This window comes from Lissotriton vulgaris, chromosome 10, assembly GCF_964263255.1.
Source record: "Lissotriton vulgaris chromosome 10, aLisVul1.2, whole genome shotgun sequence".
In the NCBI taxonomy this organism is placed as follows: Eukaryota; Metazoa; Chordata; class Amphibia; order Caudata; family Salamandridae; genus Lissotriton; species Lissotriton vulgaris.
In genome coordinates, this window is record NC_141698.1 from 922,574,409 (window position 1) to 922,600,337 (window position 25,929).

Sequence of the window (25,929 nt, forward strand, 5' to 3'; positions counted from 1 at the left end):
CTGGAAGGACACACTGGAGGGGGGAGAGGCCATGGGGCAGCAGCGTCGTGGAGCGAGAAGAGAGCAGATAGAGGGAAGAGAAGGGGGAAGAGAGAGAAGAGCGCAGAGAAAGCAGAGAGAGAAACGAGACCCCAGAAAAGCCAAGAGAGGCAGAACAGCAGAAGAGAAGAGGGCTCTCCCACTAGACCACCAAGGATGAGGCGCCGACAGGAGCCTGTGGGTGGAAGAGGGACTCGAACACCCAGCACTGGTCAGCAAGCAGAGAGCTCAGGGGGCAGCACATAGTTGTGAAGCTGCGCGAGGAGAGCAGTCACACTGACCACGTCAATGGTCTAGCTCTTCTTGCCGCTCAAGAGCCGCCAGTCAGGGGGAGAGCAGTCAGTTGGGAGACAGGAGCGGGAAGGACACACTGGAAGGGGGAGGGGCCATGGAGGCGGGAGCAGCATGGAGCGAGAAGAGAGCAGAGTGATGAGAGTGAAAAGAGGAAAAAGAGAGAAAAGAGCGCAGAGAGAGCACAAAGAGGCAGAACAGCAGAAGAGCAGACTGCTCTCCCACTAGATCACCAGGGATGAGGCGCTGGCAGGAGCTTGTGGGTGGAGGAGGATCTTGAACACCCAGCAGTGGCCCGCAAATGGAGAGCTCAGGGGCAGCACTTAGTGGTGGAGCTGCCCGAGGGGAGAGAATTTACACCGACCAAGCCAGTGGTCTATATATATATATATATATATATATATATATATATATATATATATATATATATATATATATATATATATATATATATAAATATTATGTGTGGTGTTTATAGAGGTACATGGTGGGAAGTAATTTATAATTAATATTAAATGATTTAATTGATAATTAATTATGGTAATTGTGTAAATAATTTTTTATTCTAGGTTTGCGTTGTGGAGTTTATAGGGGTACAGGGTGGGAAGTAAATTAATTTCAAGTAGTTAATATTGATAATTTTATTTAATAATGATTGTTTGATTTATAATCAATTATGTTAACTGTGCAATTACAATTTTTTAACCTGACATTTTAGGTGTGTGTTTGGGTTTTGTTGGGGTATATGGTAGGAAGCAAATTACATTTTAATTAGGTTAGAATTATTTTTTAATTCATAATTATTAAAATTAAAATATATTATGTTAATTGTGTAATTAATATTGTATTACATTTTAGGCGAGTGTTGTATATTTTTTGGGGGTATGTTGTGAAAAGTAAATTGCATTTAATGAAAAATAATGATTTTTTATTGATTGTTAGTGTGTTGATAAATATTTATGGTAATAGTGTAAATAGATTTTTAAAGTTACATTTTAGGTGTTGCTTGTAAGTTTTGTTGAGATCTAGGGAGGGTGGTAACTAAAAGAACATTTATTTAATAAATGTTTTTATGTTTATATTTTATAAAAAACATTTTTTATATGAAAATTTGGAATGACATTTTAATAATGTTTGTAATTATTGATATGTATTTAACATTATAATATGTATTTATTTTAAATAATTTTAATATGAAATATATTTGTGTTTTAACCCATTCACTGCGGCACAAATTTCCCCGCATGTGCTCAAATTGGACGGCCACCAGCCATCCAACACACACACCCACCGTGATGTCAGACAGCCGGGGGCCGTCCGAAGCATGGAACGCGTTAAAAAAATTATATATTTTTATTTTCTATTTTGTTTCCGAAGCATGGAACTCGTTAAAAAAATTATATATTTTTATTTTCTATTTTGTTTTTGAAATTATGTTATTGTTTTGCAGGAGTTTGTTTAAAGTAGCAGTGAGAATATTAAATGTTTTCCTTCCACAATCCAACACTTTCCCTATTGTTGAACTGACTGGAGTGGGAATAGTACATTTTGCCCCTTTACAATCCACCACTTTCCCTACTGTTGCTCTGTATGGAGTGGGAATATGAAATTTTAACCCTCTGCAATACAACACTTTCCCTACTTTTGCACTTTTTGGAGTGGGAATAGTAATCTTTATCACTCCCTAATCCTACACTTTCCCTACTGTTACACTCTCAGTCAGTGGAGTGGGAATAGTACATTCTACACCTTCGCAATCCAACACTTTTCATACTGTTGCACCTATTGGAGTGGTAATAGTAAATGTTACCCCTCCGCAATCCAGCATTTTCCCTACTGTTGCACTGACTGGAGTGGGAATATGAAATTTTACCCCTCCGCAATCCAACATTTTCCCTACTTTTGCATTAATTGGAGTGGGAATAGTAAATGTTATCCCTCACCCCATCCAACACTTTCCCTACTGTAACACTCAATGGGATGGGAATAGTAAAGTCTACCCCATTCGCAATCCAACACTTTACCTACTGTTGCACCTACTGGAGTGAGAATAGTAAATTTTACCCCTCCGTAATCCAACACTTTCCCTAATGTTGCATTTATTGGAGAGGGGATAGTAAATTGGGTCTTGTCTGGGTTAGAGCAGTTCAGTGCAGCGTATCTGGATGATATAGCTGTATACAGATCTACCTGGGGGATCACTTAAGCCACCTAAGGGAAGTGCTTAAGGCCATGTAGCATGGCAGGCCTATTAAGGCAAGTTGGTGCCAAATAGGGCAGAGTTGTGTGTTGTAACTGGGCCACCTGGTAGGCGGTGGCCATGTACAGCCTCTCCAGGCCAAGTTTCAAAGTATGTTGGATTGGACAGCTCCTGTTACCCAGACTCAGGTCAGGGCATTCCTTGGACTGACTGGGTATTATAGATGGTTTGTTCAAAATTATGGGACCATTGTCCTTACAGAACTCACTTCTAAGAAGAGGCCCAAAAAGGTGGATTGGTCCTCAGAGTGTCAGAAGATTTTTGACGCTCTGAAAGCTGCTATGTGTTCCTCACCAGTGTTGCTGGCCTCTAGCTACACAAAATAATTGTGGTTCAGACAGATGCTTCTGAGCAAGGGATTGGGGCAGTGAGGTCACAGCTAAATGAAGAGGGACTGGATCAGCCAGTTGCCTGTATTAGCAGGAGACTTTGTCCCAGAGAGCAGAGATGGAGTGCCATTGAGAGAGAGGCTTTTGCTGCGGTTTGGTCCTGAAAAAGTCGAGGTCATATTTGTTTGGGACTTTTTGTTCAAACTGATCACAGGCCTCTCAGATGGCTGATGCAGATGAGACGGGAGAATCCTACAGAGAATAGACTTTACAGTGGAACACAGACCTGGGGTTGCCCCATGCAAATGCAGATAGACTTTCCAGGTTTTGCCACTTAGCTGATGAGGGCTTCCAGGGAGTAGGTTAGTAAGCCATCACCTTTTGTTTGGCGGGGGAGGGGGGTATGTTGCAATGTCATCCTTTGCCGTTGGCACCCCTCACCTTTTTTGTACTGGTTGTAACTGACTCTGGTGGACCATGGCCTCTACCTGACCAGGCCTAGGGCCAGTGGTATGCTAAAAGAGACACTAAAAACACCTACATATACTAGAGTACACTATAGGTTAGGGTAACCCTGCGATTGGCATGACCTACCGCTATAAAGGCCCTAGTGCATATTAGGGCAGGGGGATTGAAACTACCTTTAAGTTCCTAGTATATAATAGGGCATGGCAGTTTAGAGGTTAGGAGCCCTTTCTACACTTACATGTGTGCACTGCTGAAGCCTGGGGTCAGTTTAAAAGCAATCCTATGTTAAAATTGTTTAAAATGCAAATTGTGCCCAAACTCAACTTTGGTGTTAGGGGCACTTAAACATTGATAAAAGACAATGTTTGGGCATATTAGGTACCCCCTGGGTGCCCACGGATGGGGGGGAGGGGAGTCAGGCATTTATAAGGAGGACCTGTTGTACCTGGCCCTCTTTTAAAGGCTAACCCCTAAAATTTGCAAGACATTTACCCTTTTCGCTAACCTATTGGGAACCCCAATAGGTTAGAGAAAAGGGTAAATGTCTTGGGCAGGGTGCATTGGCAGCTGAAGGTAGGTCATGCCCTGATGTGTGTGGCATGACCTAGTAATGAATTACAACCATTTTTGTTTTTATTACTGTAAGGATACCTGCCTCCCCTAGGCCAGAATGGGTAGGTTTGATTATTACATTGGATGATCTATCTGACCCTGGGAACATGTTACAGATAGGAGACTAGCGTCCCTGAAATCCGAATTTATTAATACATTCCTTAGGATGGATGATTTCTAAATGCTAAGTTTGGGAATAGTACGTCTAGGAAGTGACTGTTTCCTCATCCAATCTTGCTGTGTGCTACTGCTGGAATGTGTATTCACCGACTGGAGATAACAACAGGGACTGGGGAAACTCCAGCATCTGGTGGTAGCTGTCTGCCTTGTAGATTAGGGGGAGGAGTGGTTTCTGGGCTGTGTCCTGTCCTCCACAATGCTGACGCCCAGTCCTGCTGGGCGGCTGATGACCCTGCCTTCCTGCTTCAAAGAGTGAGGTGTCCCATGACGGGAGACACCCACAACCAGGATCTGGGGAGGAGAACTCCCTGCCTACCTCAAAGACATCAAAGGCAATTTTTGGTATAAAGGGGCAGACTACCTTTGGAAAAACTCAAGATGCCTGCGGGACTGCAGGAGGAGAGAACTTTAAGGAAAAGGACTTTGCTTCAAGACTTGAGGAAAGGAAGATCTCCAAGGGCCTGGAACTGAGCTGGTCCCCTGACTGAAGTCTCAGGAGCTGTAGACTTCACCTTCCTGCCTTCCCCTGAAACCCCTTGCTGTGGGATTGGAGTGCCAGCCGCCGTTTGAGCACTTTCCAGTGACTCCTCGTCACTGGCAGACTGGAAGCGCCGAACGCACCCACTTCAAGAGCCCTGCTAACCTCGTCGCGGATCCAAGCCTTTGCCAATCCAAGAGCCCTGCTGACCTCGTCACGAGTCCAAGCCTTCGCCATGTGAAGAGCCCTGCTGACCTCATCGTAGCTCCAAGCCTTCGACACTCCAAGAGTCTAGCTGACCTCGTCGCGGCTCCAAGCCTATGCCACGTCAAGAGCCCTGCTGACCTCGTCGCGGCTCAAGCACGTTGTTTCCTCATTTAATTACAAGTGTTAGCATGCGCATCGCACCTCACTGAAACGTATCCTGTATGCCTCGTACCTTCAATGCCGCACAAGGATTAACATGCACACCACACCTCACTGAAACGTACCCTGTACGCCTCGCATCCACAGTCTCAGTGAAGCAGTACGCCACATACCGGCCACCCACACTAGCCTGTGCTCATCGCTGCTTTTGTGTACATCGCCTCAGCTGACAGGGCCTGTGCCTAAACCACCCCTTTCCTGGTATCTACCTGAAGGGGAACTGCATCGGGCCCCCACGCGTCGCCCTGGGACGGCTCTGCAACTGGGATTGACACAGCTAGGTCTCACCTCAATGGGACCAGTTCGTCCTCCCATTGGGAGCCCGGCTCTCCTTGCTACTCCTCATATGTCTGGAACCCTGTGAGTAAAAGTGGCGCTGTTTAAAGAACTTACCTAAAATGAACTGAACTAATCCAGCCTAAGCCTTTGTAAAAAGTCATCTAAGCCTCGTTTTAAAGTAATACTGTGGACTGTTATCGTTATTGGTCTTGTGATACATTTATATAAAGAATCAGATATTTTTACATAACCTCTGTGTAGCGTCCATCGGTAGTGGGTCTCCTCTATTACTGTACGTGGTCAGAAATGCTTTTCACTCCCCCTAGGAAGTAAACATGTCTGCTCAGGTTATGGTACCACAAGGGTGAGCAGGAGTTATTTTGGGGAGTGTATCTCCCCCCTTGATGTGGAAGTGGGGGTTCCTGCTTGGCTTTGGTGCAAACCCCGGCCAACTGGGAATCCCATTTCCAACGCTATGAGTTTTATATGCCCTGGGTTTAGTAAAATTGTACACTTCACTCCCCACATTGTTGTAAGGTGCTTCCCAAAATCGAAGTTTGTACTAAGAGCTCTGTGGAGTGAGAATCTGCAATATTTTAAATTCCCAGAACCCCTAAAGTTGCTTCTAGGTATCCCAGGGGTGTGCGGTCCTGTAAATATAGGCAGGGTCCTTATAAAAGATGTTTTACAAGCCTTGGTGGTGGAAGAAATGGTCCAAGCGATATTGCCCATTGCAAATCTCCTGCCACATAGGTTAAAATTACAAGAAGATATTAACTAATAATTCCTGCCAGGAGAATCCTAAAAATGCCCTTTGGAGACTTCCTACAATGGTATTGATAAATCCTACAATATGGTATTGGTGAATTTCTCCTAATGTGTACAGACAAGAAGTTATACGACATTTTTGTCTGTCTGTCAGCCAAAATTCTGCCATCCAGTGGTCTGTCCTGATTGGTCAGAGTTAAGGGGATTAGCCAGGCTCCTTTGATGAGGTGATAAGTAGCCCCTGGGGGTAACTAGCTCTTCTGGAAGGGCAAGGTTCTTCAACATATGAATGCCAAAGCTGTGGGAGGGGTCATAAACAATATCCTTCATGGAAGGAGGACACAGGCAGAAGGCACTGGTTTTATTTACATCTCTACTCTTTGAACCTAGCCAGATGCTAGGATTAAGGAATGAATGAGCAGATGCAAGGGAGAGAGACTATGGAGATTAACCATCCCGGGGTGTGTTTGGCCAGCTCTTCTCTACCTGCTGGAAAATCAGCCATGATGAATTTTGGAGAAATGGTGCTCTCTGGGAGAAAATAGTGCCACACTTTGGAGGATGTGGTCATACCCTGGGGTGTTGCCCTGCACCTCATTGGACAGGAATGACCTCCTGCTTGACCCACAGAACTTAAAATAAGTATCAGAGAGGGGCAGCGCCTCTCAGATCTACAGCTTGAAACTTAAGAGCGAAGAAGGGTCCATGCTGAGGAGTTTGAATGGCAGCAACCAGGCCCTGCACTCTGAAAATTGCTCCTGCTGTACAATCTGAACTATAGCCCTCTGGACCTACCTTGCTTCAAAAGGACTAAAGAGTGAACTCCCTGCAAGCTACAGATTAATAGAGCTCACCTGGAACATCACCACCAAGAATCCTCAGCCTGGGGTACTACCAATGGATTTGTAAGGGTTTTGTCCAAGTGGATTGTGGGAACTGAAGTGCCAAACTTTCAAGGACCATCTTCGAGCTTCCAGATGCTTGGATTACATTTTGGACGCTCTGGGACCCTTTGGGGAACTTCAGGAACAAGTTCCAGAATTTTTTAGAAGTTTGGAGCAAATTTGGAAAAAAGCTCAGTAAGTGGCCCGACTCGACCTGGCGAGTCAAGTCAGTGACTCTCAACAGCGATCCGGCCTTCCGTCCAGGTTTGTCCAGGAGTAAGCTGAAACCCAAGCTGGCGAGCCCTCATCGAAGCCACCCTTGTGAAGAGCATTAAGGGACCACTGAAGAAAAAGCTCAGTAAAATTTTCTACGTCTGAATGTAGGAAAGGTGACCCGGGACCAACCACAAGAGCCAAGCCACCCACCTTCAACCTTGAGCCGGTCTGGAACCCGGGTTCATCCTAATAGAAAGCTCCGGAGGTTTGACTGCCACAATTTCGACTGGGAGCTTGTCGCAAGGCAAGCAGGTGAACCCTTAACAAATCCGGACTGGCTGAGTGGTTTGAGGGACCCTGGGAAGAAAAGTTCCAGAAAAGTCTTAAGTCAGAATGTAAAAACTTTGACCGAGACCTACCGTTGTTGCAGGGATTCTGCTCCTACACAGAACTGTGCAAAGAGACCCAGGACCTCAGTGAATTGTGGTAGAATGAAAAAGTCATCTCAGTACCTAGAAACCCTAACGGACTAGCATCAGTGTCACATTAGCTCTTGGTCCTATAGCAAAGGAACCAATGATTAGACAACCCAGAACATGCAAGTTAGGTTATACTCAGGAATGGTGGGAAGCAAGAACATTCTTTAGTTTGTTATTCTCATACCAGTCCACAACAGGAGCAAAAAAGAGACACAGGAAAGGTTGAAATATTTATTTTAACTATGTGCTCTAAGATGCAGTATCTTTGCTAACATAAGCAGACATTTGATTAGAAATAATATGATCAGCATTGTTACAAATCCATAAAACACAACAGGAGAAATCATATTACAATGATGGTGAAAACAGGTCCTATAGCGCCTAGTATATCACCCTCCCTAGGTAGGAACTATGTTCTATAAAATATAGAAGGTCTCTTAGGATTGTGTGGGGGACCCCATACTTCCAAGATAAGCAGAAGTGTATCACATCAGGATCTGCAAAAGCTCTCTGTCTCTCTGGAAACGGAATTCTTCCAAGTGACTGAAACATGCCTACAGTGTAATATTAAAGGCGCCAGAATCTCCGTTGGCTTGCAGCTGCATGTATGTTATGTCTAAAACGTGAGCCGATCAGCCCGAACAACAGCTACCTCGTTATGATAACCTTGGAGGCTTTAGCACTCGCTGTGCAGATTAGGGTCGCAATGTAAGTCTAGGGATGCCGAAAACAAACCTTTCTCATACGAAGTAATTCACGCAGCCTAACTTACAATAACAGCTATGTGCAGTGTCATGTGCAAAAGCAGCAAAAGGTAAAATGGCGTTTAAACTCCTAATAAGCCTATGCTAACATAGCAATGTGCGCAACAAGGCACAGCCCTCACTACACCGTGAGGGATAGCTGCGCAGGGCTCCATCGTAGTTGCCCTGAAACTTTGTCTTTGACCCGGTCTAGCACTCTATAGGTTTCTATGTGCGTTATAGTGCTATATATTTAAAAACCTGTATCTCCAGCTCCCTACATTGCATTTGTTTTAATTTTGGTGTCATTTTAAAAATAAAAATATTATTTATTTTTACAAATTGGTGTTGGATGTTTATTGTGAGTTGTGTTTTATTTAATTACTGAATTGGTGAACTGGTGATTAATATGCATAACTTGGAAAGAAAGTTCAATCCAGGCTTATGGGGAGGGCCTGAAATAGGTATAATCATTTCGGGAGAGCTGTCATTTTAACTGCATGAATATGGCCCATCCACGAAATGTATAGTTGCCTCCATCGATTAAGCTCACTCTGCAACTGGTGAAGTAAGGGGGTATAATTTGCCCTGTATAGACCATCTACAGTGGCTGTGATCTTTACCCCCAAATATGTGAGGTTGTGTCATCTCCATTTCTGGGAGAATGAGGTTTGAAAGAAAAGACTTGGGCAGATTAACACAGAACCCCGCTATTCTTTGAAAGGTTTGAAGTTCATCCTGAAGGGCTGCCATGGAGGGCCATGGCAAAGACAATGTTAATAGGATATCATCAGCAAACAACGATATCTTATGCTCAATAGATCCGAACCAAATTCCACTTATCACCAGCGTTACTCTGAACTGGTCCGCCAGGGGTTCAATGCTTAGAGCAAACAATAATGGTGACAATGGACACCCCTGTCTTGTCCCCCTACCTAAAGAGAATGAAACTGAGCTGACTCCATAGATTACCACCCTGGACCGTGGCTGGATGCCGTTAGCTCTAATCATGTTAATAAACGCCTCACCAAACCTAAATCGCTGTAGTGTGTGAAAAAGAAAAGGCCAGTCCACACTATTGAACGCTTTTCCATGTCCAGCCCCAACAAAAATGCTGGGATTCTGCATTTTGATACCTTTTCAATCAGGTGGAGCACCCTCCGAACATTGTTGTGGGTTTGTCGTCCTTTGATAAAGCCTGATTGATCGAATGGATTAACTCAAGCATCATGTCCTCCAATCTGGTTGCTAGTATTTTAGACTACAATTTAGCATCCAGATTCAACAACTCTATCGGTCTAGAGGAGGAACAAAGTTGAAAGTTTTTTCTTGGCTTCACTCATAGAAGTAGTAACTGCTGTTCCGGGTGCTATATGATTAAAGAGGTGGGTCAGATGTAGTGTTATCTCCAATGCGAAGGTTTTATAAAAATGGGTCATTAAGCCATCGGGTCCCGACTCCCGGTGATTTATGGGGCTTCAGCACCGTGATTGCCATTCATACTGTCTCATCAGTTATGAGGGCTCCCATGAGTTCATTCTGGAGGGGAGTGACCTGATGGAAACTGACCGATTCAAGATATATAATTTGGGACATGTTATCTGCATTGTCAGCTCGATATAAGTTGTCATAAAATGCACCAAATATCGTAACTTTACCCTCGTCAGAGGTCTCAAGGTCTCCAAGACTGTCCCTAATCTCCCCTATGCATTCCCTTTCTCTCTTCTCCCTGAGTTGCCCCAACCTTATTCTCAGGTTCGTTGGAGGTGCATTGCACGCAAAGGAGTGTAATTTCTGCTCTGTTTGTATAGATCGCATTAACTTTCCCCTTCAGTGCAGTCCCTTTACGTTGAACGACACGTGTGGGTGTTAGTTTATGTGCCTGTTCCACCTCTCGTAGTTCCTCTTCTAAGGCTGCTCGCTCTTTCACTCTCTGCTTACTTAGAGTAGAGTTTAGTTCCATACATTTACCTCTCAATATTGCTTGGAAGGAAATCCAATTATTTGATGGTGTGGTATCTTGAGGGAGATTCAGTTGTAAGTATTCCATGGTTGCCGAGCGCAGCTCATCTCTTAATAATCTATCGCGAGTAAGGAAGGCAGGAAAGAAGCATTGTGCAAATGTGGGTGAGTGTGCACCCCAGTCGAGACAAATGGATACCGGGTTAGTTATGTTATGTTATTGTTAGACCTGACATCATTGGCTTGAGTCTCTCCTCCATTTTTTCTGTTTGCCTCTACTGTTTTACGATGTTTTGCTGGTATATGCTTTGGGCGCCGTGTCACTGCTGATCAGTGCCATAGCGCAAGTGCTCCCGATGTTAAATTGATGTATCTATTGTAACCATGTTTGGCTTGTTTGGTTTACTGTCAGTCCCTAGTCTAGTGCACCAGGAGTGCCGGGGCTTGTAAATACAAATGCCGCTCGTGGGCTTGCAGCACGTGTTGTGCCACCCACAGGAGCGGCCTCGTAAAAGAATGTCTACGGGTCGGTCATTGCGAGACCCGCGTGCAGTCTTGCACTGTCACGTCGGCTGCGCAGGTATACCTACCTGCCAGCCCCTCCAACCTTCCCTTAACTTCATGTTAGTCACCCCTATGGTAGGCCCGTGGGCAGGGTGCATTGTAAGTTTAAGGTAGGACAAGCCTGACCAAGTTGGCATGTCCTGATAGTGAAGTACCGCCATCTTAGGGCTTCACTATTGCGAGGTAGCCTGCTCTCCGTTGGATAGAATGGGCCGCCAGGATTATTAACGCTATGATCCTAGCTGGCTCGGAGAGTACGGTGCAATGTCGAGTTTGGTATCCCTGAGCTCGGGGTTTAATTACGCATCCGTTGGTGTGGATGGTCTTTGGACTCTGGGTTCGAAAATAGTACTTTTAGAAAGTATCTATTTTCTTGTCTAACCATATCTGGTCTCTGCTGGTCTTGCGTGTGTGTGACAGGAGCTGGGTGACTCCAAGAGGTCTGGATGAGTCAGTGTGGATGAGTGGGACATTACGTTGAGAGTAGGGGGAGAGTAGTTGTTGATAGCCTGCCTTGCCTGATACAATGCTGGCTCCACCTCCTGCCGAGCGACGGATGGCTCTGTACCTGCCATGGACGATCCTAGCCCCACCTCCTGCCAGGAGGGCGATAGCTCTGCTCCTGCCAGTGTCAATGCTGGCTCCACCTCCTGCGGGGCGTCTGAAGACCCAGCCCTGCTCAGTGAATAGGCCAGGTGCTTCTGCCTGGCTCCACCCACAACGGACCCAGGATGTTGGGCAACCCCCCGGCATAGACAAAGGGATCAAAGACGGAAAGGGGTATAAGAGAAGGACCCCTGAACTAGGAAATCAGATCACTTCTGACAAGGAACCCTGTAACCAAGGACAAGAAGCCTACTGATCTAAAGGACTGCCTACCCCTTCTGCCGGTGTGCTGTTGTTGGGGGAATCCTGCGGTGCTTCTTTATTTTTGCCAAGGAACCAGGAGAGAGGAACTGTGTGTGTACTCTCATGCTTGCTAAGAAAATCTCCAAGGACTGGAAGAGTGCCAGTCTCCTGCCGAAGTCTCAGGGCCAAAAGACTTCACCTGCTGAAAAGTGCTATCCGCTGGAAGCTTGAATCCAGCACCTCTGAAAGGAACAGCAATCACGACGACCGGACGCTGGGCCCAACCGACGCCAGCAGCAACGCCAGTGAGTAGGAGTACGGCTCTAACTCCAGAGGACCTCGTGTCTGCCCCGCTGCTGATCGCATCAACCGTGTGCCCTTCGACGCCGTGAGCGCTGCTCACTCTGTGCAACTGCATCATCGACAACGCCTGCTGAGGCCTGATCAACACCGAAGGCGCGACGCCGGATTGCTCGACGCCGCTGATCATCGTGTGCTTCATTTTCCTAAGGTACTGTGTTGTTGGGGGTCCGTGTGACTCCAGGCCCGACGCAGCGCTCCTCGCGGTCGACGCCATACCTGTGGATTATCTTTGCCTCGATGTTGTGTAGCTCCCGTGTGAGTTACCCTGTTGCTAAGAACTTTGTTTCCAAGAAGAAGATTTGCGTGATACTAAAAGACTTTTGTGCTAAAGAAGAAACTACCTGTGAACTATCCTTTTTCCTTCCCGAACGTATTTATTCCGATTGTGTACAGTTTTGCCGTTATTTTGGTCTTGTGCTAAGCCTTATATAAAAATACTTATTTTTATAATACTACGGTGTCGTGTCCATTTGTAGTGTATTCACTGTATTACTGTATGTGGTCATAATTGCTTAATGCACAGCCTCTGAGATAAGCCTGTACTGCTCTGCCAAGCTACCGAGGGGGTGAGCAGGGGTTATCGAAGGGTGTGATCCCCTTGCCCTGACTAGAAAAGGAGTGTCCCTATTTGTCAGAAGTGTATACCTCTGCCAACTAGAGACAGCCGGTTCTAACATTGGTGGGTCAGCGGTGAGGATTTGGACTTTGCATTTATGACCCATGTACAGTGATTAGTGTGCGCTACATAGTGAAAGCAGACCATAACGCAGTCACAATCTGATTTGGAAGGATTCTATTTTTGTTCTCCGCTTTCCTGAAACTTGATTTTCTGAACACTGCCAGTTTAACCATGAGTGACAACGGAGTCACTGCCCCTGCTATCGTTGTTGTAGAAGAGTTCGAGAGGAGTAAGCTAAAGAAATACAAGAAAGATGAGCTGAAACACTTTTGCAACCAGTTTGAAGTTCCTACCACCGGCCTCTCGAGAAAAGATGATTTTTATAAAGCATTGCAGGCCTGGTGGGAATCGAGAAATCCCTCTGATGTGGTGGTGGTACCCACAGAGGAAGGGGATGAGGAGGTGCCAGTGAATGGACCTATGCCCTCTCCCGGAAGCAGTGTTTCCTCCAAAGGTCTTTCCCCTGAAGAAAGAGAAGAAAGGGCGAAAGAGCGAGCTTACAACATGGAGATGGCAAGGCTAAAGATAAATGGGCAGTTGGAGTTAGAAAATGCGAGAGGTAGAAGGGAAGCTGATTTAGAGATCAAAAAGTTGGAGTTTGAACGAGAGAAGTTAGCTTTGGAGCGTGAAGCCAGGTTGAGGGAACTGGATATCCAAGCTAAAAAGTTAGAGTTGAATCCCTCTGGTGGCAGCATTCCATCCGAGCCTGCAGAAAGTAAGTTTTACTTCCCGAAAGATGTGATCAAAGATTACAACAAGAATGAAGATATTGGTCAATGGTTTAAAGCATATGAGTTAGCATCGTTGGCCCACCAGGTCCCTGAGAAGAATTGGGGAGCGGGGTTGTGGGGTCGCTTTGTGAGTGAGGGGAGAGATACCCTGTTAGACATGCCTGTTGCAGATAGGATGTCGTATGCTCATATGAAAGAGGCTTTAATGTTGCGATATGGTTTAACCCCCGAACAGTACAGACAAGCTTTTAGAGAATGTAAGAAATTGCCTGGTACGACGTGGGTTGAATATGTGTCTTATTTTTGCAGAGCCATGGATGGTTGGGTAAAGGGCAGCAAAGTGGAAAGTTATGACGCTCTCTATGATTTGTTTGCATGGGAGCACTTGTCTAATAACTGTTTTCCAGAGCTGCGCCAGCACCTGATTGATAGCAAGATATCTAGCCCTAGAAAACTTGCTGAGGAGGCGGACCGCTGGGTCAGTACCAGGGTCCACAAGGGTCCAGTGGGAGACTCAGCCAAAGGTGGGCAGGGTCCCCAGCAGAAGAATGGGGGGGACAAGGGTAAACAGAAGGAGTCTCAGAAAGGGCCCCAAAGTAATCCCCAAGGGAACCAAGGGAAGGGTTCCCAGCCTCCCCCTGAGAAGAAGTCAGGGGCCCCGACGGGTAAACCTGTTCATAGGGGCCCCCTAACCTGCTACGGTTGTGGGCAGGTGGGACACCGGTTTAATGACCCCCAGTGTCCCAAGAAGGATTCGAATGCACCGCCGCGTGCACCCCCTCGTCAGTTGGCCAGTGTAGCCTTGGGAGGGGAGGAGATGGTTGTCCATGAGGGGAGGGGTCCCGCAGAAATGTCCCTGGTCTCGCTAGGAGACATGCAAATGGTCCCCCCACCCCCTCTGCCTAGTAACACTAGTAAATATAGGCAGTGGGTGACCATTAATGGCCATAGAGTGGAAGCCCTCAGAGACACCGGAGCGAGTGTGACAGCTGTCAAGTGTCACTTGGTGTCCAGAGAGCAGGTGGTTCCCCACGCATTCTACCCCGTGATAGCTGCCGATAACTCCCAGAAAGAGTGCGAGGTGGCTCAGGTTTCCTTTGAATGGGGGGGAGTTTCAGGTACTCTTCAGGTTGCTGTGAGGCCCGCCATGCCTGTCGACTGTCTCCTGGTCAATGATTTGGAAGACTCCCCTTGGGCTAAGGTGGAGAGAGCGGCGCACTTGAAAATGTTGGGTGTACCGGAGTGGGTGTGTGCAACCACTCGATCCATGACAGCGAGTAAGGGTGTTGATGGGGTCCAGGAGCCTGAAAGTACGGCCCAGGACCCAGCTGTGAAGAGAAGAGGCAGGAGGCGCGGGAAACCGGCCCCCGTTGTTCCCGTGGTCCAGAAGGAGGTAGACCCTGAGGGGGATGCCCTGGAGCCCACCGGGGAACAAATTGCCGAACTGGGAGATCTGCCCGAGCTGACCCACTGGCAGCAGGATGGTGGTCCCTCCAGGGAGGAAGTCTGTGCGGAACAGAAAGAGTGCCCTTCTCTTGTGGGCATGAGGCAGCAGGCCTCAGCCCAATCCTCAGGTGATCAGTCAGGGTCACATTTTGTGTACTGGGAGAACAACCTCCTGTATAGCGAGCCTAAGGCTGCTGAGCCTGGGTCAGCCCGTGTGCTGGTGGTACCCCAGCGCTTCAGAGCCTTCCTACTGGGTTTGGCTCATGACGTACCGTTAGCTGGACATCTGGGGCAGGACAAGACCTATGACAGGCTTGTCACCCATTTTTATTGGCCTCAGATGCGTAGGGATGTAGACATCCATTGCAAGACTTGTCGCACTTGCCAGGCAAGTGGGAAAAGCGGAAGGAAGCAGAAGGCTCCCCTCCAACCTTTTCCAGTGGTCAGCACCCCCTTTGACCGGGTGGGTATTGACATTGTTGGGCCCCTGGACCCCAAGACAGCCCTGGGCAACAGGTTCATCCTGGTCTTGGTGGACCATGCCACAAGGTACCCGGAAGCCATCCCTCTCAGGACAGTGACGGCCCCCGTGGTGGGACGGGCACTGATGGGTGTTTTCTCCCGGATGGGGTTCCCCAGAGAGGTGGTGTCCGACCGAGGCACCAACTTCATCTCGAACTATATGAAGTCTCTGTGGAAGGAGTGTGGGGTAACCTACAAGTTCACCACTCCTTACCACCCTCAAGGAAATGGGCTGGTTGAGAGATTCAACCGGACCCTGAAAGGCATGATTATGGGTCTTGAAGAACCAATGAGGCGGAAATGGGACGTCCTCTTGCCATGCCTGTTGTTTGCTTACCGTGAGGTGCCGCAGAAGGCTCTAGGGTTCAGCCCCTTCGAGCTCTTATACGGTCACCCGGTAAGAGGACCTTTGAGTCTGGTCAAGGAAGGCTGGGAGCAATCTCCCAGGAAACCTCCCCAGGATGTATACAGCTACATGCTGGCCTTTCGGAACCAGACTCGGCGCTTCAGAGAACTTGCTCAGGCAAATCTGGAGGCCAGCCAGGAGGAGATGAAGCGTTGGTACGACCGGAATGCCACTCTGGTAGAGCTTCAGCCTGGTCAGGAAGTGTGGGTCATGTCCCCTGTGGAACCTTGTGCGCTCAAGGACAGGTGGACTGGACCGTTCAAGGTTGTGGAGAAGAAGAGCGATGTCACCTACCTGGTGGACTTGAAATCTCCCAGGAACCCCTTGCGGGTCCTGCATGTCAACCGCTTGAAGCCCCACTTAGAAAGGTCCGAAGTGGGCATGCTCTTAGCGACAGATGATGGAACGGAGGAGGAGAGTGAGCCTCTTCCTGACCTCCTGTATGCTAAGGAGCAAGACGGGTCAGTGGATGGTGTGGTCCTCTCTGACACACTGACCCTTGAACAGAAACAGGATTGTCGCCAACTGTTGGGACAATTCCCGGATCTGTTTTCCTTGGTTCCAGGTGTCACGCATTGGTGTGTCCATGACGTCGACACCGGAGACAGCCCTCCTGTGAAGCACAAGGCTTACAGGGTGACTGACAAGGTCCGAGCGTACATTAAGGAGGAGGTCTCCAAAATGTTCGCGTTAGGGGTGATTGAGTCCTCTAGCAGCCCTTGGGCCAGCCCAGTGGTCTTGGTCCCGAAGGCTGCAGCGCCTGGTGCTTCACCAGAACTCCGGTTCTGCGTGGATTACCGAGGACTCAATTCGGTCACGAAGACTGACGCGCACCCCATCCCCAGAGCTGATGAGCTCATCGATCGGTTGGGGGCTGCCCGGTACCTTAGTACGTTCGACTTAACGTCTGGGTACTGGCAGATCGCCTTGACTGATGGGGCAAAAGAGAGGTCAGCATTCGCCACACCAGATGGGCTATACCAGTTCCGGGTGATGCCCTTTGGGATGAAGAATGCCCCCGCCACCTTCCAGAGGTTGGTCAACCAGGTCTTGGCTGGACTGGAGGAATTCAGCGCCGCCTACCTGGACGACATCGCAGTGTTCAGCGCCAGCTGGGAGGAACACGTGCGTCACCTCCAGGAAGGGTTGTTGGCCCTGCGCGGAGCAGGCCTCACAATCAAGGCCAGTAAGTGCCAGATTGGGCAGGGTTCTGTGGTGTACTTGGGGCACCAGGTAGGGAGCGGCAAGGTTGCCCCCCTGCAACCCAAGATTGATACCATCCTGGCTTGGGCGCCGCCCAAAACCCAAACACAGGTGAGAGCCTTCTTAGGACTCACGGGTTATTACAGGAGGTTTGTCAAGGATTACGGTAACATTGTGCACCCCTTGACTTCGCTGACTTCCAGGAAGCAGCCACGAAACGTGATCTGGACTGATGCCTGTCAAACGGCCTTTGACACCCTGAAAACTGCAATGTGCACGGCACCTATACTCCAAGCACCCGACTTTTCGAGAGAATTCATTGTTCAGACGGACGCTTCAGAGCATGGCGTGGGGGCTGTTCTAGCTCAGGTGAATGAAGAGGGCCGAGACTTGCCTGTAGCCTTCATCAGTAGGAGGTTACTTCCCAGGGAAACGAGGTGGAGTGCGATAGAAAGAGAAGCATTTGCTGTGGTCTGGGCGCTAAAGAAGTTAAGACCCTACCTGTTTGGGACTCACTTCCGGGTTCAGACAGACCACAGGCCCCTCAGATGGTTAATGCAAATGAGGGGTGAGAATCCAAAACTGTTGAGGTGGTCCATTGCTCTACAGGGGATGGACTTTACGGTGGAACACCGCCCTGGCACCGATCACGCCAATGCTGATGGTCTGTCCAGATTTTTCCGCCTTAGTGATGAGGACTCCCTAGGTTAAGGGTAGTTCTCCCCACATTTCAGCTGGAGGGGACACGTGTTAGACCTGACATCATTGGCTTGAGTCTCTCCTCCATTTTTTCTGTTTGCCTCTACTGTTTTACGATGTTTTGCTGGTATATGCTTTGGGCGCCGTGTCACTGCTGATCAGTGCCATAGCGCAAGTGCTCCCGATGTTAAATTGATGTATCTATTGTAACCATGTTTGGCTTGTTTGGTTTACTGTCAGTCCCTAGTCTAGTGCACCAGGAGTGCCGGGGCTTGTAAATACAAATGCCGCTCGTGGGCTTGCAGCACGTGTTGTGCCACCCACAGGAGCGGCCTCGTAAAAGAATGTCTACGGGTCGGTCATTGCGAGACCCGCGTGCAGTCTTGCACTGTCACGTCGGCTGCGCAGGTATACCTACCTGCCAGCCCCTCCAACCTTCCCTTAACTTCATGTTAGTCACCCCTATGGTAGGCCCGTGAGCAGGGTGCATTGTAAGTTTAAGGTAGGACAAGCCTGACCAAGTTGGCATGTCCTGATAGTGAAGTACCGCCATCTTAGGGCTTCACTATTGCGAGGTAGCCTGCTCTCCGTTGGATAGAATGGGCCGCCAGGATTATTAACGCTATGATCCTAGCTGGCTCGGAGAGTACGGTGCAATGTCGAGTTTGGTATCCCTGAGCTCGGGGTTTAATTACGCATCCGTTGGTGTGGATGGTCTTTGGACTCTGGGTTCGAAAATAGTACTTTTAGAAAGTATCTATTTTCTTGTCTAACCATATCTGGTCTCTGCTGGTCTTGCGTGTGTGTGACAGGAGCTGGGTGGCTCCAAGAGGTCTGGATGAGTCAGTGTGGATGAGTGGGACATTACGTTGAGAGTAGGGGGAGAGTAGTTGTTGATAGCCTGCCTTGCCTGATACAATGCTGGCTCCACCTCCTGCCGAGCGACGGATGGCTCTGTACCTGCCATGGACGATCCTAGCCCCACCTCCTGCCAGGAGGGCGATAGCTCTGCTCCTGCCAGTGTCAATGCTGGCTCAACCTCCTGCGGGGCGTCTGAAGACCCAGCCCTACTCAGTGAATAGGCCAGGTGCTTCTGCCTGGCTCCACCCACAACGGACCCAGGATGTTGGGCAACCCCCCGGCATAGACAAAGGGATCAAAGACGGAAAGGGGTATAAGAGAAGGACCCCTGAACTAGGAAATCAGATCACTTCTGACAAGGAACCCTGTAACCAAGGACAAGAAGCCTACTGATCTAAAGGACTGCCTACCCCTTCTGCCGGTGTGCTGTTGTTGGGGGAATCCTGCGGTGCTTCTTTATTTTTGCCAAGGAACCAGGAGAGAGGAACTGTGTGTGTACTCTCACGCTTGCTAAGAAAATCTCCAAGGACTGGAAGAGTGCCAGTCTCCTGCCGAAGTCTCAGGGCCAAAAGACTTCACCTGCTGAAAAGTGCTATCCGCTGGAAGCTTGAATCCAGCACCTCTGAAAGGAACAGCAATCACGACGACCGGACGCTGGGCCCAACCGACGCCAGCAGCAACGCCAGTGAGTAGGAGTACGGCTCTAACTCCAGAGGACCTCGTGTCTGCCCCGCTGCTGATCGCATCAACCGTGTGCCCTTCGACGCCGTGAGCGCTGCTCACTCTGTGCAACTGCATCATCGACAACGCCTGCTGAGGCCTGATCAACACCGAAGGCGCGACGCCGGATTGCTCGACGCCGCTGATCATCGTGTGCTTCATTTTCCTAAGGTACTGTGTTGTTGGGGGTCCGTGTGACTCCAGGCCCGACGCAGCGCTCCTCGCGGTCGACGCCATACCTGTGGATTATCTTTGCCTCGACGTTGTGTAGCTCCCGTGTGAGTTACCCTGTTGCTAAGAACTTTGTTTCCAAGAAGAAGATTTGCGTGATACTAAAAGACTTTTGTGCTAAAGAAGAAACTACCTGTGAACTATCCTTTTTCCTTCCCGAACGTATTTATTCCGATTGTGTACAGTTTTGCCGTTATTTTGGTCTTGTGCTAAGCCTTATATAAAAATACTTATTTTTATAATACTACGGTGTCGTGTCCATTTGTAGTGTATTCACTGTATTACTGTATGTGGTCATAATTGCTTAACGCACAGCCTCTGAGATAAGCCTGTACTGCTCTGCCAAGCTACCGAGGGGGTGAGCAGGGGTTATCGAAGGGTGTGATCCCCTTGCCCTGACTAGAAAAGGAGTGTCCCTATTTGTCAGAAGTGTATACCTCTGCCAACTAGAGACAGCCGGTTCTAACAGTTATGTTATGGGAATTTGTATAGCGCGCGGCTGCCCCAGCCAAGGGGCGTCCCGGCGCTGCGAGCTGACCAGAATGCAGATTGAAGGTGCACAAAGAAAACAGATTATTGGAAAAGATGGGTTTTGATGGCCTTTCTAAAGGCTAAGAGATCCTGCATCCCCCGTATGGTTACAGGCAAGCTGTTCCATAGCTTGGCAGCAAGGAAGCTGAAAGATCGGCCACCAACTCTGGCAAGTCTAGTGCGGGGAATGATCGCTAGATGTTGTCCCTCTGAGCGGAGAGATCTGCTAGGTGTATACTCAGACAAGAGGGGACTCAGCAGTGGGGGAGAGGCGGTTTTAAGGATCTTGAAGGCTAAACATAGAGCCTTAAACTGGATCCTTTTTCCCACCGGGAGCCAGTGCAGTTTTCTTAAGGTTCCTGAGACTGAAGAATGGCGAGGGAGGCCGACCAAAGCCCTGGCCGCCGCATTCTGGACTCTCTGCAGTCTGGTGGTTTCGGCCAAGTTCGCTCCCAGAAGGAGAGAACTGGCATAGTCCAGTCTAGAAAGGATCGTCGCCTGGACAATGAGCTGGCGGGTGCGGCAGTCAAAAAACTTCAGGATGGGCCTGATGTTGCGTAAAATGCTGAAGCACGTGGCAGCCACTTTCTTGGTGTGGATGGTATATTTTAGAGCCGAGTCGACCCAGACACCTAGATTTTTAACACAGTCTTTTGGCTTGGGAGGTGGGCCCAGAATGTCAGGCCACCAATTATCTCCCCAGGATGCGGTATTTTTTCCCAAGAGGAGAATCTCGGTTTTACCGGCGTTTAATTGGAGAAAGTTCGCCGTCATCCAGTTGGTGATGTCAATGAGTGTCTGTTTAAAGTGATGGGCTTCCAGACCACTGTTGTTATTCAAAGCCACCACCAACTGGGTATCATCTGCGTAAGATACCAAAGCCATTCCATTCCTTCTTGCCACCTCCGCTAACGGGCGGACATAGACATTGAACAGGGTAGGGCTAAGGGACGAGCCCTGCGGCACTCCCTGTCCAATGCTATGTTCCTTCGAGATGTAAGGGGGGTGGAGACTTTGAAAGACCTGTTAGACAGGAAGTCTCTGAACCACCCCAAGGCTGCCCCTGTAACTCCAATTTCCTCCAATCTCTTAATGGGATGAATCTTCTCAGCAAGTAAAGTGCCCAAGAGGCTTGACTTAGAAATACATAATCTAAGCGAGAGGAGGTGTGGTGTATGTGGGAGAAAAATGAGAAATCCTTTGTGGTGGGGTAGAGAGTTCTCCAGGCAACCTTAAGCCCCCGATCCCTGCATACCTTGTTTTACCCCTTTGGAAAATCTACCAGTGGGGGAACGGTCTGGGTGGGTGCAATCAAGGTCTGAGTGCAATGTTAGGTTGAAATCTCCCAGTAGTATTAATGATTCCTCCACATACCCTGCCACCATGGCTAATAAAGTGGTAACAAAAGTGAGTTGGCTGGTTTTGGGGCATATGCCAATACAAACGAGCAAAGTTTCCCCCTCAGGGTACCCTTCACCAGGACTATTCTCCCATCTCTATCTAGCTTGAAGCACTTCTGAAGAATTTTCGCTGTGGAGTGGAACAGCAACACTACCCCTTTCTGTTTCGTACCTGACGAGGATTTATAAACTTGGGGATAACTTTGGTGTTTCCACCTGTGGTCATCAGATTTTTTAATATGTGTCTTTTGTAACACCACAACATCAAATTGATGATCTAACAGATATTTCCAAACCGTTTGGCGCTTAAGTGGCGAATTTGTACCTTTGACATTCCATGATACTGTGGAAATTATCTTAACATGTTTCAATTCTGCCCCTCAGACCTCCCATGCACCCCTCCAAGCCCCAGTCACCGTCTTGCAGGCCTCTCCCTCCAGTCTCCTCCCTCCCCTCCCCAGAGCTCAACAGCATGCGCCAGACAACCACATTGTTTGTATAGTCCTCCCTGGAATTTGTAACGAAAGCCATTCATCCAACCCCCAAAGAAAACACATAGAAACCTTTAAACCAAAACAAACCCCATTCATGATTGTAGCGTTCTAGTTTATGCACGTCACGCAGACGTGACGTGCGGCGGCCATGTTGGTGGCGATGCGCGCGCAATGCCATTGCGCGCCGAGAATTGAACTGGACGGCAGCGCCGGCCGGCGCTCCTCGGAACGACTTTATTGCCTTTAAATAAAGTAGAGTTGAATAAATATAACCTGCTGTCAGTGATCATTGAGGAACATTACAGTGGCGACGAGGTCGGGAGGCACCCCCCAGACGACACCAAAAGGAAAAAAAAACGGACCCTCCACGTGGGCAGCCACAGGACAAAAAAAAACAATCACAATCATCCGGCCCACCCAGACCCGGGCAAGGATTACCCTGCACTGCCCAGCCGACGAGACGAATCACTAGGACAAGGCAGGACACACCGGAGGTACGGCGAATCCGAGGAGCGTGGCAGTGCCACAGCTACCCATAGAGGCGGCGAATAGGCCAGAGTGGTGGCGCGAACACCCCACGGCAGCTAGGCCATACGCGCAACATTCCTGAGAAACAACGTCAGGGAGGAACAGCGCTGGCTACCAAAGAGGAGGAGGTGGGGACTAGCACCGAGAGTCCCCAGGGAGAAACGAGTACAGGAATCAAGGACAGCACCCCAGGTAGTCCCACCGGCAAAGACGCCAACGCAACAGCGACCAGGGAGGTGAAAATGAGCACACCGGCGGGATATGCAATAGCGCCTGTGCAATTCCTACCGAAACCAGGAGAACCACTGATGAAGTGGGAGGACTGGAAAGAATATATTGATAATTTCATAGGGGTCCTGGAGGACGAAAATGAAGAAAAATTCACACCCCAAAGGAAGAAACGCATACTGTTGCTGAACCTGGGACCGGAGGGACTCAGAATTTACAAGAGTCTGGTGCCCAAACAGAGAGATAACACCGATGTCGACGTGTATGCCCATGCAGTGGAAGACCTAGATGAACATTATCGCCCCACTATCTGTGTGTCAGTGGACAGATTTAACTTCCAGCAGAGAAAACAACGGGCTGGAGAATCCATAGAAGAATATGTAGCGGCCTTGAGGAAGCTGGCGGCCACGTGCAAATATGCACTGTGGGAAGACGAATTCATCAAGGATCTGATAGTGATGCACACCACGAGCACGAACGTGCAAGACAAGTTATGGGCAAGCGGTGACACCACACTCAAAGACGTTTTGGTCATCGTAAAAAGGGCGGAACTCGCACGGAGGTGCGCTGATGCAACCAAGAAAGACGTAGTGACCCCAACAATGGTGAACAGGGTACAAGAGGAAGATCACAGCAGAGACCAGAGGGGCAAGAATCCAACACCCAAAGGAGCCAACAGATGGCAGGGAAATTCAGGGTCGCAAGGGAAGCAAACAAGCAACGACAGCAAGAAAACGTGCTATAGGTGCGGAAGTTGGTCCCATGAGGCACATGATAGAAGATGTCCGGCGTTCCGGGCCAAGTGCCTGCACTGCGGCATCATGGGTCATTACGAGAAAGTGTGCCGGAAGAAGCTATCCAGAGGTGTAGTGAAGTGTGTCGACCAAGGCGAAGAAGATCTGGAGGAGATCGCAGAGGAAGATGTGGTCACCGTCTTATGCATCTACGACCAGGTATTGTGCGTGGAAGGGAAGAGGTCAACCAAACCCGTACTGGAAATGTCAATGGGTGGAATCACCATCAGTGTTGTGGCGGACACAGGATCTCCATACACCATTGTTCAACGTGCCGTGTGGGATGAAGCGTTCAGACCGAAGTTGGGCCCGAAGTTGGAAAAGCTAGACATTAGACCGGTCACATACAATGGCGATCGCATTCCGATGGTGGGGTTCCGACGCTTGATGTTCGAGTTTAGGGGCCGATCAAAATGGTGCAAGCTGTACATTGCAGAGAAGGGACCCTCCGTCTTGGGGTGGCTAGACCAGGGCGACCTAGGAATAAAATTGGACCCAGGAGGGAAGGAACAAATATTGCTCACGGAACCGGAGGAGTGGCCCGATTTGAACAAATGGAAGGAGAACTACCCAAAGGTGTTTGGAGGCACAGTGGGAAAGATGGAGAAATTCCAACACAAGATCGTGCTCAAGGAAGGAGCCACCCCTGTAGCCCACAAGGTGAGGAACGTGCCCATAGCGGTAAGAGAGGCAGTCCAGACGGAACTCCAAGAATTGGAAAAGAAGGGCATAATCGAACCGATTACCTGCGCAGAATGGCTGGCGCCCTTAGTGGTAGTCATGAAACCCAACGGGAATGTCAGGCTCTGTGTGGATTTGAGAGAACTGAACAAGAACATTGTCGTGGAGAAATTTCCCCTCCCTAGAATCGAGGAGATGTTGGCAAAGACCAGGGGAGTCAGGTGGTACTCCACTATTGACTTGACCTCAGCCTACCATCAGATAGCACTACACCCGGACAGCAAAAGCCTTACATCCTTCATCACCCCGTTCGGGTGCTACCAGTTCTGCCGCATGCCGTTCGGACTGGCCTCAGCGGCTGCAGTCTTTCAGAAAATGATGCACCAGCTGTTCAGAGACATCAAAGGCGTCCAGTATTTCCAGGACGACATCCTGGTGATGGGTCGCGACAAACTGGACCACGACCAGAAGCTGGGAAGAGTGCTACAGACGTTGGAGAACAAAGGCCTCACAGCAGAGTGGACCAAGTGCCGATTGGGCCTGGAATCGGTGACGTACCTAGGACATGAAATCGGAGTGCAGGGCATCACACCCAAGGCTGAAAACGTAAAAGCAATCGCAGAAGCACCGCCCCCCAAGAACAAGGAAGAAGTCAGGTCGTTCTTGGGGATGGCGGAGTACTACAGCAAGTTTGTGGTACACTTTGCATCGAAGACCCACCACATGAGGTTGCTGACCAGGGAGAGCACAGCGTTCCAGTGGACACCGGAAACGCAAACCGAGTTCGAGATTATCAAGAAGGACGTCACAGGAGCGGTCCCGCTCAAGGGATACGACCCACAAGGCGCCACAGTGCTCACGACCGACGCTAGCGACAAGGGCCTGGGGGCCGTGCTCATGCAAGACCGAGGAAGAGGAGAGATGGAGACAATCAGCTTTGCATCCAGGGCATTGACAGACACCGAGAGCAAATACAGCGTGATTGAGAAGGAGATGCTGGCGGTTGTATGGGCCATGACGAGATTCCGGCAATTCCTGTGGGGTACCCGATTTCTACTAAAGACAGATCACAAGCTGCTGGTAAAGGTACTAACCTCAAGTGGACATGCCAGCGCCACTCCCAGGATATCCAAAATGACTCTAAAATTGCTCGAGTTCAGGTATGATGTGGAGTACATCCCTGGGAATAGGAACCGAGTAGCGGACTACTTGAGTAGGGCGGCCGCCATGGAACCAGGGGAGGAAGACCCTGCAGGCAGAGGGGAGCTGGTAGCTCTCGTAGAAGACCAGGAGAAACTAATCAGCCAGCAGGAATGGACAGAGGCATACGAGGAGGACACTAATATGAAGGAAGTGAAAATGCACATTGTACAAGGATGGCCAGACAAAAGGAATGTGAGTGAGAGCATGAAGCCGTACTACGAGGTGAGGGAAGAACTGTCGCTAGGAGATAAGGGGGTGTTCATTTACAGAGGAGACAAGGTGATCCCCCCAAGGAACCTCACCACCAAGCTCTTGGACCTGCTGCACGAGGGCCACTTAGGCATAGGGAAACTCAAGGCAAGAGCCAAACAAAACTACTGGT